This window comes from Scylla paramamosain, chromosome 25 (assembly GCF_035594125.1).
Source record: "Scylla paramamosain isolate STU-SP2022 chromosome 25, ASM3559412v1, whole genome shotgun sequence".
NCBI classification, from domain to species: Eukaryota; Metazoa; Arthropoda; class Malacostraca; order Decapoda; family Portunidae; genus Scylla; species Scylla paramamosain.
In genome coordinates, this window is record NC_087175.1 from 18,228,393 (window position 1) to 18,240,892 (window position 12,500).

The following is a 12,500-nucleotide window of genomic DNA, read 5'->3' on the forward strand; positions in this document are numbered from 1 at the left end:
TCTTATTTCTTCCTCCGTTCCTCATTGTTCCTCCTTCATCTCTATACCATCTTCTTTCCTTGTTATTTTCTTTCCTACATTTCTCCGTGTCTCTCTCTCTCTCTCTCTCTCTCTCTCTCTCTCTCTCTCTCTCTCTCTCTCTCTTTCATTTCTTCAACTTTTCCCCCCTGTTTTTCATCTTGCTCATAATCATTAACACACACACACACACACACACACACACACACACACACACACACACACACACACACACACACACACACACACACATTTCCTTTCTTTGTTGCTCCCTCATCCTTGAAAAAAATGTGAGGTGCATTACTCGAGAGAGAGAGAGAGAGAGAGAGAGACGAGAGAGAGGAGAGAGAGAGAGAGGAGAGAGAGAGAGAGAGAGAGAGAGAGAGAGAGAGAGAGAGAGAGAGAGAGAGAGAGAGAGAACATTCATCTCATTCATTATCCATTCTTTTAGACTGACTGACTGAATGACTGACAGGGGAGGAAGAGGAAGAAGAGAAGAGGAAGAGGAAGAAAAAGTGGAGGAGGAAAAGGAAGAGAAGGATGATTAAGTGTGTTTACGTGTGTGTGTGTGTGTGTGTGTGTGTGTGTGTGTGTGTGTGTGTGTGTGTGTGTGTGTGTGTGTGTGTGTGTGTGTGTATGTGTGTGTGTGTGTGTGTGTGTGTGTGTGTGTGTGTGTGTGTGTGTGTGTGTGTGTGTGTGTGTGTGTGTGTGTATGTGTGTGTGTGTGTGTGTGTGTGTGTGTGTGTGTGTGTTTTACTAATAGTGTTTTGAATTACTGAAGGAAATATTCAGTTTAGAGAGAGACGAGGAGGGGAAGGCGGAGCTGGGCTGGTCTGGGTTGGTCTGGGCTGGGCCGGGATGGACATTGGCTGTGTTAATCTGTTTATGTTCCAATCACTGGTTAGAATACGGGAAATTGATGGGCCGATGGACAGGTGACTTGAACGGCAGGTGCTGCAAGGGACCATATTCTGAAAACTCTTCTGCATCACACCACTACATTCCAAACCCTCTAGTTGAATTTACAAGAGTTTTTAAGGGTGTTTTCTTACTTCTAGTGACACATTAACAAGAGTTTTACCTTATTAAAGGGAAAAAACACTCTTGGGAAATCGGGGAATCATCTCTGTGGCTTCTGAAAATAGTCGTAGTGAATCAGTAGAGCGTTTTTAAATACGGGCCTTGGACGGGTGAAGATGATGATGGTGGTGGTGGTGGTGGTGGTTAGGGGCGTTTATATAATTATATTTTTTTTCTTTTTTAGGTTTCTTTAGTTTTATTTTAGTTTTGGTTAAAGATTACTAAGTTGTGTCTGTGTTACTGATTGATTGACTCTCTCTCTCTCTCTCTCTGTGTGTGTGTGTGTGTGTGTGTGTGTGTTATAAAGTATTTCCAGTCATATTTTCACTTGTTATTTTTTTTTCTACGCATTTTTTCTGTCATCATCAGAGTTATGTGCAAAGGTTTTGATATGCAGGGATTACATTTTAATCAAGTAACATATTCATCTATCTGTCTGTATGTCTGTATGTTTGTATGTATGTTATGTGTGTCTGTCTGTCCGTCTGTTTGTCCATCCGTGTGCATGAATGTGCGTCTGTGCGTATGTTTGTGTGTGTCTTTCTCTGTCTGTCTTGCCCTTACACACACACACACACACACACACACACACACACACACACACACACACACACACACACACACACACACACACACATTCACCCATCCACATTTACTCCACCCCTCCCACACCTACACACACACACACACACACACACACACACAGACAGGCCACAGCTCAGCATTACCTAGCATAACATGACGCTCACCTGGTTACCGTCCCAACAAACTGAGTTACGCATGATAAACACAGTCGCTTCCCGGCACAAATTTTCACCCAAGAATCGAGTAACAGAGAGCAGCGAGCGCGTGTTGACTGCTGCGAGTTGAGTGAAGAATATTAGTTGTTCTTTTTTTTTTCTTTTTGTTTTTCATGTTTTCTTTTCTTTTTTCACGTACAGGGATAACTGGTCTATTTTTTGCTGCTTAGAGAGAAGATCAACCTTGTTTTGTTCTATAGGAAAATATATGAGAGGTTTAACTGTATGAGTGATGAGCATTATTTCTCTCTTATTTTCACTGTTTTTCATCTTTCCATTTGTCTCTTTTCACGTACAGGCATAACTGGGCTATTTTTTGTTGCTTAGAGAAAGGATCAACCTTGTTTTTTGTTCTATAGGAAAATATACGAGAGGCTCAAATGTACAGGTATGAGTGATTAGCATTAGTCTTCTCTTCCTTTCCATTTTTCTTGTCTTTTTTTTTTTTTTTAACTACAGAGATAAATGGCCTATTTTTTGTTGCTTAGAGAGAGGATAACTATTTTTTTTTTCTGTTATACGAGAATATATCAGAGGGTTAAATTGAGTTAGTATGTATTTCTGTTTTCTTTCGTCTTTTTTTTTTACCTACAGGGGTAACTGGCCTAATTTTTTGTTTGCTTAGACGGGGAATTAATCAATTTTTTGTTATAGGAGAATAGACGAGAAATTTAAATTCAATTAATGTATGAGTGGTGAATATTCATTTTCTCTTCTTTTTCTGCCTCTTACTTTTTTTTTTTTTTAAGGAATAATTGTCCTTTTTTGTTGTCTTGAGATTAGTTTATTTTTCCTATGTCTTTTAGAATATTCGGATGATGAATGAGTGAATGAATGAACAAAAGGTAGGAAGAAATGAAGGAAGAGAGGAAAGAAAGAGGAAAAAAGTGGGAAGGAAAAGTAAGGAAAGAACTGATCGAAGGCTGATATATTTTATTTAGTAAAAGGAGAACGGAAGTAACAGGGGAAGAGAAAAGAAAGTAAGAAGGAAACAGTGAAAGAAAGAGACAAGACGAAGAAAAGGAAGAGGGAACAAAGAATAAGGAAGGAAAAATATACGGCACAAAATCTACGAGCTAGTAACAAGGAAAAGTAAAATGTAAGAAAAAAAAGAAAAAAAAAAACATATATACGTAATAGGTAAACAAAAGTAGTGAAAAAAGTAATGTCTCGTTTCCACCTTTTTCTTTCTTAATCTTTTATTCTTTTACTTTGATCTTTACTCGCATGCAAAACAAGGAAGCGAATCAGAGACGAAGAGAGACACAGACACACACACAACCACACACACACACACACACACACACACACACACCCACACACACACACACACACACACACACACACACACACACACACACGTCAGGAATGTCTAGTTTTTAAGGATTAACAAAAATAATAAAAAGGTAAATGTTTGTGTGCATGCAATTTTTTTTTTTAAACTTTTATAGACTTGTAACCTTTTAAGTATTGTGGTGAGCGACTGACTGACTGACTGACTGACTGACTGACTGACTGACTGGACTGACTGACTGAAGAATGAATGAATGAATGAATGAATGAATGGATGGATGGATGAAGGCGGGAAGGAAGGAAGAAGGAAGGAATAAAGGAAGGAATGAAGACAGAAAGAAAAAAATAAAAACAAAATAGAGCAAAAAAGAAGACTAAGTGTAAAAGCAGAAAAGAATAGAAGAAAATGAAAAATAGCAATAAAGTATGAAAAGAGAGAAAGTAAAAACATGAAGGCAATTTAAATTAATGAAGGAAAAAAAATGTAAGAATAATGGGAGAGAGAGAGAGAGAGAGAGAGAGAGAGAGAGAGAGAGAGAGAGAGAGAGAGAGAGAGAGAGAGAGTGTGTGTGTGTGGAAGCAGAAAGGAAAAAAAGCTACGATGAAAAAGGAAAAAAAAAAAAATTAAAGAATGACGAAAAATAATAAATCTGGAAGATAAAAGAAAAATGGAGGAAGTTAAGAATATATTAGTGAATTAATAAAAGAGGGAACATATAATCGACGAATAAAGATAAATAAAATAAGTAGAGAAGAACAAAACGATGAGAAAAAAAAACAGTAGTCTGTATTTGAAAAATTTCCTTGCATTTCGTTGTGATTTCCAAGACAAGAAGATTACGCTGTCATACTTCACAGAAAATCAAAGTTATGCAGAGATTGTCTTTTCAGTGTTACGAGAAATAGTATTATAATGTTCGTATTTAATAAATTCCTTTGTAGTTCGTTGTGGTTTCTAGGCAGAGAAGTTTATATTGTCGATCATTCATGTGAAAAAAAAAAATCATATAAGAATAAATAAAAGTTATGTACTCGTAGAGCAGTGATTCTCAAACTGGAAGGTTTCAGAAATTGAAAATAAATTAATGTAACATCAAAACGACAAGTAATTAAAACGACATATACAACAGCTCAAAAAACTATCTAAAAAAAAAAGTCTACATTCTGACAAAATGGACGATAGTATTTAGTGATTACATGGCAACAGTTGGCAGTCCTGCACACTACGGATCGTTGCCGTATATTAAGACCTGGAAAATTGACCGGCATATCAACATCACGTCAAGCCATGCATACCAACCTTACCTTACGTGATCTGGCAGCTGGTTTCATGTTGTTCATTATGCCACACTTAAAGAGAGTTTTGGGAGCTGTTGTACAAGCATTTGGGTCCACCGGGTCGGGCCAGGATTGCATTTAAGATCGCAATTATACAAGTTTGCGAACCACTGACGTAGACTCATGATTTCAAAGACACTTCCTTGAACGTCACTAAGAAGCCACTGATTGTACACTTTCTCACGTGATGCAAGACTTAAAATATGGTGTCCTAATTTCTCCTCTTTAAAATACATCAATAGTCTCCACGTAAATATGGTATGGCATCGTAGAACTATTAACTAGACAATCAAAAGAAAATCACATGAAATACCTTTAAATAATTAAGCGCTAGGAGCAAATGTAGTAATGTAGGAGTGATGAGATTCCAGAACTATCTAGGAATGAGGAACGCGTGTGTGAAGCGGGTGAATGAAGCAGTAAGTGGATGCGTGATTGGAGTGAACGAGTGAGGCAATATTCAAAACAAGGTTACTCATTATTAAGTTAACACATTGATGGCCAACCGTGATCGCTTTTGCTTCACACACACACACACACACACACACACACACACACACGTAACATATCCACGTAATATACTTTTCGTCCATTTTTAAGACACTTGAGAATAAAGAAAGTAGTATGATAATGAAGATAACTGAAATTAATGAAGGAAAAAATAAGGGAATAATAGAAAAGAGAGGAAAAGTAGAAAAGAAGCATTAAAGAAGGGAATGAATAAATAAAAAAGCTACGAAAGGGAAAAATGAAGGAGGATGATAAACAACTATTTATCAATTTTATTTATTTATTTATTTATTAGTCATAAAACATAATAATTAACACACACACACAACACACACACACACACACACACACACACACACACACACACACACACACACACACACACCTCTCTCTCTCTCTCTCTCTCTCTCTCTCTCTCTCTCTCTCTCTCTCTCTCTCTTTCTCTGGGTTAGTAATAATTCATATTTTTCTCTCACTTTCTTTGCTCTTTCCCCCCTAAAGGGGGAAAAAAATGACAAGGAAACACTGCACACTTTCTAAAATTATGATATATGATATAAACCCTGAAAATTATACATTAGTAGTTAAAATAGTACTGTGCAATTACGATAAACAGGTTTGCCTCTTGAAGTAATTAGAAGAAACGTATTGAAGAAGAAGGTACGAGAGAGAGAGAGAGAGAGAGAGAGAGAGAGAGAGAGAGAGAGAGAGAGAGAGAGAGAGAGAGAGAGAGAGAGAGAGAGAGAGAGAGAGAGAGAGAGAGATACTAAACGATAAGTTTCTGTTTGCCTTCCTCTATTTTTCTCTATTTTTTGCCTTCGTATCTATGTATCCATCTGTTAATTTATTTATGCAATGATATGTATGTTTTCCTCCATCTGTCTGTGTCTGTCTGTCTGTCTATCTGTTTGTCTGTGTGTGTCTGTATGTCTATCTCTTTATCTATCTATCCATCTATCAATCTATATACCTATCCGTCTTCCTACATCTGTCTATCCGTCTATCTATCTGTCCATCTGTCCATTTCCATATCAATTTGCGTACGTATGTTTGCCTGTCTTTCTGCCTGCCTGTCTGTCTGTCTGTCTCCGTGTCACGTGAGGGGACAAGTGTTATTTATAGTTTCGTGGCAAAGGTGATGGTGGAGGTGGTGATATTTGAGCAAGCACGTGGGTTTTCAAGATAAATGTCAATGTGATTTTAAGTCTCTCTCTCTCTCTCTCTCTCTCTCTCTCTCTCTCTCTCTCTCTCTCTCTCTCTCTCTCTCTCTCTCTCTTAATTACATTCTTCTTACGTTTTAAACAGTCATCTTTCTTCTTCTTCATATTTATCATTGTTTCTTCCTCTTTTCTCGTTATCATTTTTTTCCTCCTTACTCTTTTTGTACGACTTATGGTGGTGAGAAAGAGAGAGCAAAAATGAATGAAGGAAGAATAAAGAATGAAAGAAAGGAGAGGCAGAGGAAAGGAGAAGGGAGGAAAAAAGAGACAGATAAGTGAAGGAAGGAAAGGAATAAGATAGGGGGATGGAAAAGAAAGAAGGAATAAGGCAAAGAGAAGGGAAGATCGAAAGGATGAATAATGAAAGAACAATGAAATGAGAGAAGCAAGGTAGGAGAGAAAGCAGGCGGGAAGGTAAGAAGGAAGAAAGGGGGAATAAGAAGGAGAAAACAAGGGAAGTAAGAGGAAAAAGAAAGGGAAATAAAAAGTGAAGAGAAGGAAGGAACTAAACATATGGAACACGATAATGAAAAAAACCCAGGAAAGAAATGAATAAACGAAAAAAAAAGGAAGATTAAAAATAAACAAGTGAATGAATGAAGTAAAAAAAAAGAAAGAGGCAAACAAACTAATAAACGAAAAAGAAAAGAACAAGGGAATTGGAAATAAAAAGAAAAAGATAGGAAATATGAATGAATGAAACAATGATGTCAATAAACGAGAGACAGAACAATAAGAATGAATGAATGAGTGAGTGAAGGAAGGAAGGAAGGAAGGAAGGAAGGGAAGTAAGTAAGGAAGGGAAAGAAGGAAGAAAAGAATAAATGAAGGAAGGAAAGAAGAAAGGAAGGAAGGAAAGAAGAAAGAAAGGAAAAAAGAAAGAAAGGAAAGAAAGGAAGGAAGGAAGGGAGGAAGGGAAGGAAGGGAGGAAGGAAGGAAGTAACGAGGTTGGTCAGGAAGGAAGGAAGGAAGGAAGGACGAGAGAGGAAACACTGACAGTAGAGGGCGGGGGAGGGGGGTGGGTGAACCAGGACACATAACAGTGGGCGTCACGTGACATAACAAAGCTGAGGTGAGTCATTACCTGCAGCAAACAAGTCATTAGCGTGACGGGCGAGTGGTTGGTCGCTTGATCCCTCCACCATTTGTTTACATTGGCCGGTCACCTGTCCGGGACGCGAGTGACGCCCAAACAGGTGCTTCCCTTACCGGCTTGTTTCCTGCGTTACGTGAGGATAGGTTAGGTTAGATTAGGTTGGGTTGGGTCGGGTTCGGTTTAGTTTAGTTAGGTTTGGTCTAGTTAGGTTAGGTTTGGTTATGGTTTGGTTTCGTTATGGGTTTGGTTTGGTTTGGTTTGGTTTGGTTTTGGTTTGGTTTGGTTTGGTTATGGTTTGGTTTCGTTATGGTTTGGTTTGGTTTCGTTTGGGTTGGGGTGGGTTTGGTTAGGTTAGTTAGCTTGGGTAAGATTTAATTAGGTTACATCCACCTTATATTAATCTGGGTTACGTTAGCTGATGTGAAATAGGTAGAGAGAGAGAGAGAGGAGAGAGAGAGAGAGAGAGAGAGAGAGAGAGAGAGAGAGAGAGAGAGAGAGTCAGGAGGTCATTCCCTGGTGTGAACAATCAACAGATGATTTAATTTAACGAACAAATCAATCATGACAATTACATTAAACACAACAGTAATGAGCACAATAAAAATAGTTAAAAAACACTGGAAAGATTTACTCAGTCTGGTATTTTCATATATATGCAAAATTCCATCTTACTCGTATTTTGCGTATTATTCAAGGTTTTATGCAACATTAATTATTTTGTCCCCGGGGAGTCCTGCAAGATTTATTACATTATTCAGTAAGAGATGCTGAGTGAGAGAAAGACGAGGCGCTCTCTTGGCACTTGTACCAATGCTGTCTGTGTCTCGGACTCCTCTCTTCGCACAATCGTGGTCAAAAAATTCTCTGGGTTCCTTTCGTCATTCACTCTAGGTCAAAAAATGGTATTTTTTGGGGGGGTGGACCGTACAAAATTTATTACATTATTCGCTCAGATAATGGAAGGGTACAAGACGCCTTCCTGCCACACGTAGCAATCCTGTCTGTGACTCAGGTTCCTTTCATTGTACACTCGTGGCCAAACTGGGAGTGTGCCCTATAAAATTTATCACATTATTCATTCAGATGCTGGTGAGAAAACAAGGCGCTTTCCTGTCACGTGGAGCAATGTTGTCTGTGTCTACGTCTTGGGCTTCTCTCTTCGTACACTTGCGGTCAAAGGGAATGTGTTTCAGGGGGACCCTCTAAGATTTATTACATTATCCGGTAAGAGATGCTGAATGAGAGACACACGAGGCGCTTTCGTGTCACGTATAGCAATGCTGCCTCTGTCTGGGCTCTTCTCCTCATACACTTGTGGTCAAAGGGGTGTGTTTTTGTATGTAAGAGAGGCTCTGGTCTAGGGCAACAAAAGGTCATATACAGAAAAAGTACCACTAAGAGAACCAGTCCCTATAGAGTAGAGTAGATAAAAGGATCATCCAAAATTTGAGGAGTGTCTTGAGAAGCGTCTTGAAATCTCGCTCCTGAAACAGTTCAAGTCAAAGATAGAAGAAAATACAGAAGCAGACAGGAAGTTCCAGAGTTTACCAGTAAAACGAATAAAAGATTAAGAATGCTGGTTATCTCTTGGATAAGGAAGGTGGACAGAATACGGGGTGAGAGAAAGTAGGAAAAACTTGTGCGGAGAGGCTGCGGGAGAAGAGGATGTACGCAGTTAACCCGCCGCAGTCATTTCCAGTGTGTCTTGTGCTTCCCTTCAGTTCCAATGCCTCCGATCCACTAACTGTCTCCTTACAGAACCTCACGTTTAACAGAACATCAAGTAACTAAGACTGAGGGAGGACAGTAAAGGCAATGAGAGCGAGTAGAGGAGGTTACTTGAGTTCCCTTTGGTTTTGATTCCTCTGATCTGCTGACAGTCTCCTTAGGAAACCTCACATCTAAGAGAACAAAGCACAACATGAGACTTATTAATTCTGACTAAGGGAAGACAATGAACGCAGTGTGAATCAGTGCACAAGATACTAGAGTAGGTTCCACTGAGGAAATATATCAAGATGTACAATTATTTTAGTTGCAACTGTCACGGTGGAATCTTCGTGGATAAAAAATTACTCGCATGCAATTTACATAGAAGCGCAGCACAGTATTACCTTCCAAAGCTACGAATTTACCACAAAGTACAAATATATGAATTAAAAAAAATGTCATGCAAGAATCTTCGTGGCTGGAAACACAATTTACACGGAAGGTATCACAACATTACATTCCTAAACTAAGTATTTGCCAGAGTACAAATATTTTACTTGAAACTGCCTTGTAGGAATCAAATTTACTTGGACAGAATTTAAGCGTAGTAGTATCGCAACATTACTATCCCAGACTGTGTATTGAGTGGGAATGTGATGAGCGTCGCAACGTAAGACAAGACAAGGTTATTTCTGTCCTCACTTCCTGGTCGGCGCTGCCCTGTCTGACCCTCCCGGTAGTCATGGAATATTGATACAAGCATGAATTATTAGCACCAGCCACCGCCCCGCATGCACGCCTCAGTACTGGGCGCTGAGGCAATACGGTGTCCACGCCGCTAAGTGCTAAGGGAGGCTTCTTAAGCTTTTAGCTGAATATTTCACATGTACAGCACGAAAATGACAAAATTGGGAATGTGTTCTTAAATGTTTCTGCGAGTCACCTCTACTGCTTCTAGAGGGAATGATTTGGGTTTTTTTTAATGTTTTAAGTAGAAAGTGAGGCGAGGTTCTCATTTTACTTGGCAATTATACATGTAGGGCAAAAGAATGTTATAATTTTTCTTCTCAAATGTTTCAGTATCTTGTGTCTGACTGAGTAGTGGTAATTATTTGGATATTCAGCAGTTTTTAAGTCGAAAGAACGAATTGTTTGGCATTTACTTGATAATTTATCATGTACGGTAAAGCGCGAGGATAAGACGTAATCTCTTTATTCTCAAATGTTTCAATACATTACGTCTTTTCCTTCTAACAGGATATAGTGGAAATTATTCGTAGCCTTTGATAATAATACTGATACGAAAACAAAACATTTGGTAATGTCTTTATTCCCAAATTTTTAATACATTACGTCTACTACTTCTATTCGTGGCTTTTGAAAATAGTTCTGATAACAAAACGAAACATTTCATAAGACAAACCACAATTAATCTTACCTTCTAACACTTAAAAGAGAAAATCACTTTTACGAGTCTCACTACATTCAACATCAGACCCTGAGAACACAAGGAGACCAACAAGAAGCCAGGGGGTCTACACGTGGCAGTCACCCCTAAGTCAACAACCACCTCTCGTAACACGCCGCCCATCACACGTGCAGGATGAAGGGCGGGAGAGGGGAGCTGGTTATTGGTAATTGATGTGGGAAGACTGAAGTAGGATTGCATAAGTTAAGCTAGATTAGGTTAAGTTAAGTTAGGTTATATAGGTTGATCAAGCAAGAGCAGTTCTGATGCTTCGTGGATGTTTGAGGACTTACCAACTTATTTCGATAAAGAGATGGAGGAGGAGGAGGAGGAGGAGGAGGAGGAGGAGGAGGAGGAGGAGGAGGAGGAGGAGGAGGAGGAGGAAAAGACAGCAGAACACTAAGAAAGAACCAGCAGTAGCTCTATTATTCCTTACGGGGAAAGAAGAGTAAGAAGAAGAGGAGGAAGAGGAATGGCGGAAGAGAAACAGGAAAAAGAGGAGGAGGAGGAGGAGGAGGAGGAGGAGGAGGAGGAGGAGGAGGAGGAGGAGGAGGAGGGAACGTTTATCCACTAAATTAAATATACCAGTCTGGCGTGAATACTAAATACATTACGCTGAGCCTTGCGTCTTATACACACACACACACACACACACACACACACACACACACACACACACACACACACACACACACACACATATCCAATCTAATTAAGTACTTCCCAAACACCCACTCTAGTTGCAGCAAAAGACTAATTGGTATTGCTTCGGAAACTTAGTAGAAAAAAAAAGGGCAGTAGTAGTAGTAGTAGTAGTAGTAGTAGTAGTAGTAGTAGTAGTAGCAGTAGCAGTAGTAGTAGTAGTAGTAGTAGTAGTAGCAGTAGTAGTAGTAGTAGTAGTAGTAGTAGTAGTAGTAGGAAAAATGAAGTGGCATTTAATCTACATAATCATATCGCTAAAAAAACGAAAGAAAGAAAGAAAGAAAATAAAGAGAAAAGAACAAAATGAATGAAAAATAATAATCTGGTTCACGGAAAAAAAAAAAAAAAACTTAACACCATCAACAAAAGTCAAAGTCAATGCACCCTTTACCATTTCCACTGCACTATCATCACTAACATTTCGTTCCATATAAGCGGCGTGATCTTTCCATCTTTCCATAGGCAGAGAGGCGGAACACTCCCGCTAAATGCCCCTCCATGTTGGCTGTCTGAACTAAAAGGATAAAGGTGAATGGAAAAGAAGAAAAAAAAGTAAAAAGTCAAGTTATATGGGTGAGATATGTTACCCTTTACAATATTAAAAAAAGATTGAGAGAGAGAGAGAGAGAGAGAGAGAGAGAGAGAGAGAGAGAGAGAGAGAGAGAGAGAGAGAGAGAGAGAGAGAGAGAGAGAGAGAGAGAGAGAGAGAGAGAGAGAGAGAGAGAGAGAGTGTGTTACGATTGGAAGAACTAAAACAAAAACAAAACAAGTCACTTTCGTCAATACTAAAAAAAATATATAAAAAAAAAAAGTTACAAGTACAAAAGAGTACGAGTCAATTAACAGGTGATATACGCTCCCCTTTACTCCTGCAACTTGTAAGCAAATCGACGTGTGAAGAAGAGGGAAATAAAACCAGGAGTCAAGTCTGGTGGTCGAGAAGTGGTGTTTGTTTATATGTCTGGAATCTGACACATGAATGGAGAGAGAAAACTGAGGAATGGAAAGTGTTATGAATGAGTTTGCACACGTGTTCAAGTATGTATGAAGAAGGGCATATACAACAGCAGGAATTAAGTCTAGTGGTTTTAAAGTGTTGTTGTTTCACGTGTCTGGAATCTGAGTAACACATGAATGAAGAGAGAAAATGATAATGGACTGTATAATTTATGGGTTTATTACGAGAGTTTATTATGGAGGAGGAAGACGTATACACAGCAAGAGTCAAATCTGGTGGTTTTATTTAAAGTGTTATTGTTTCACGT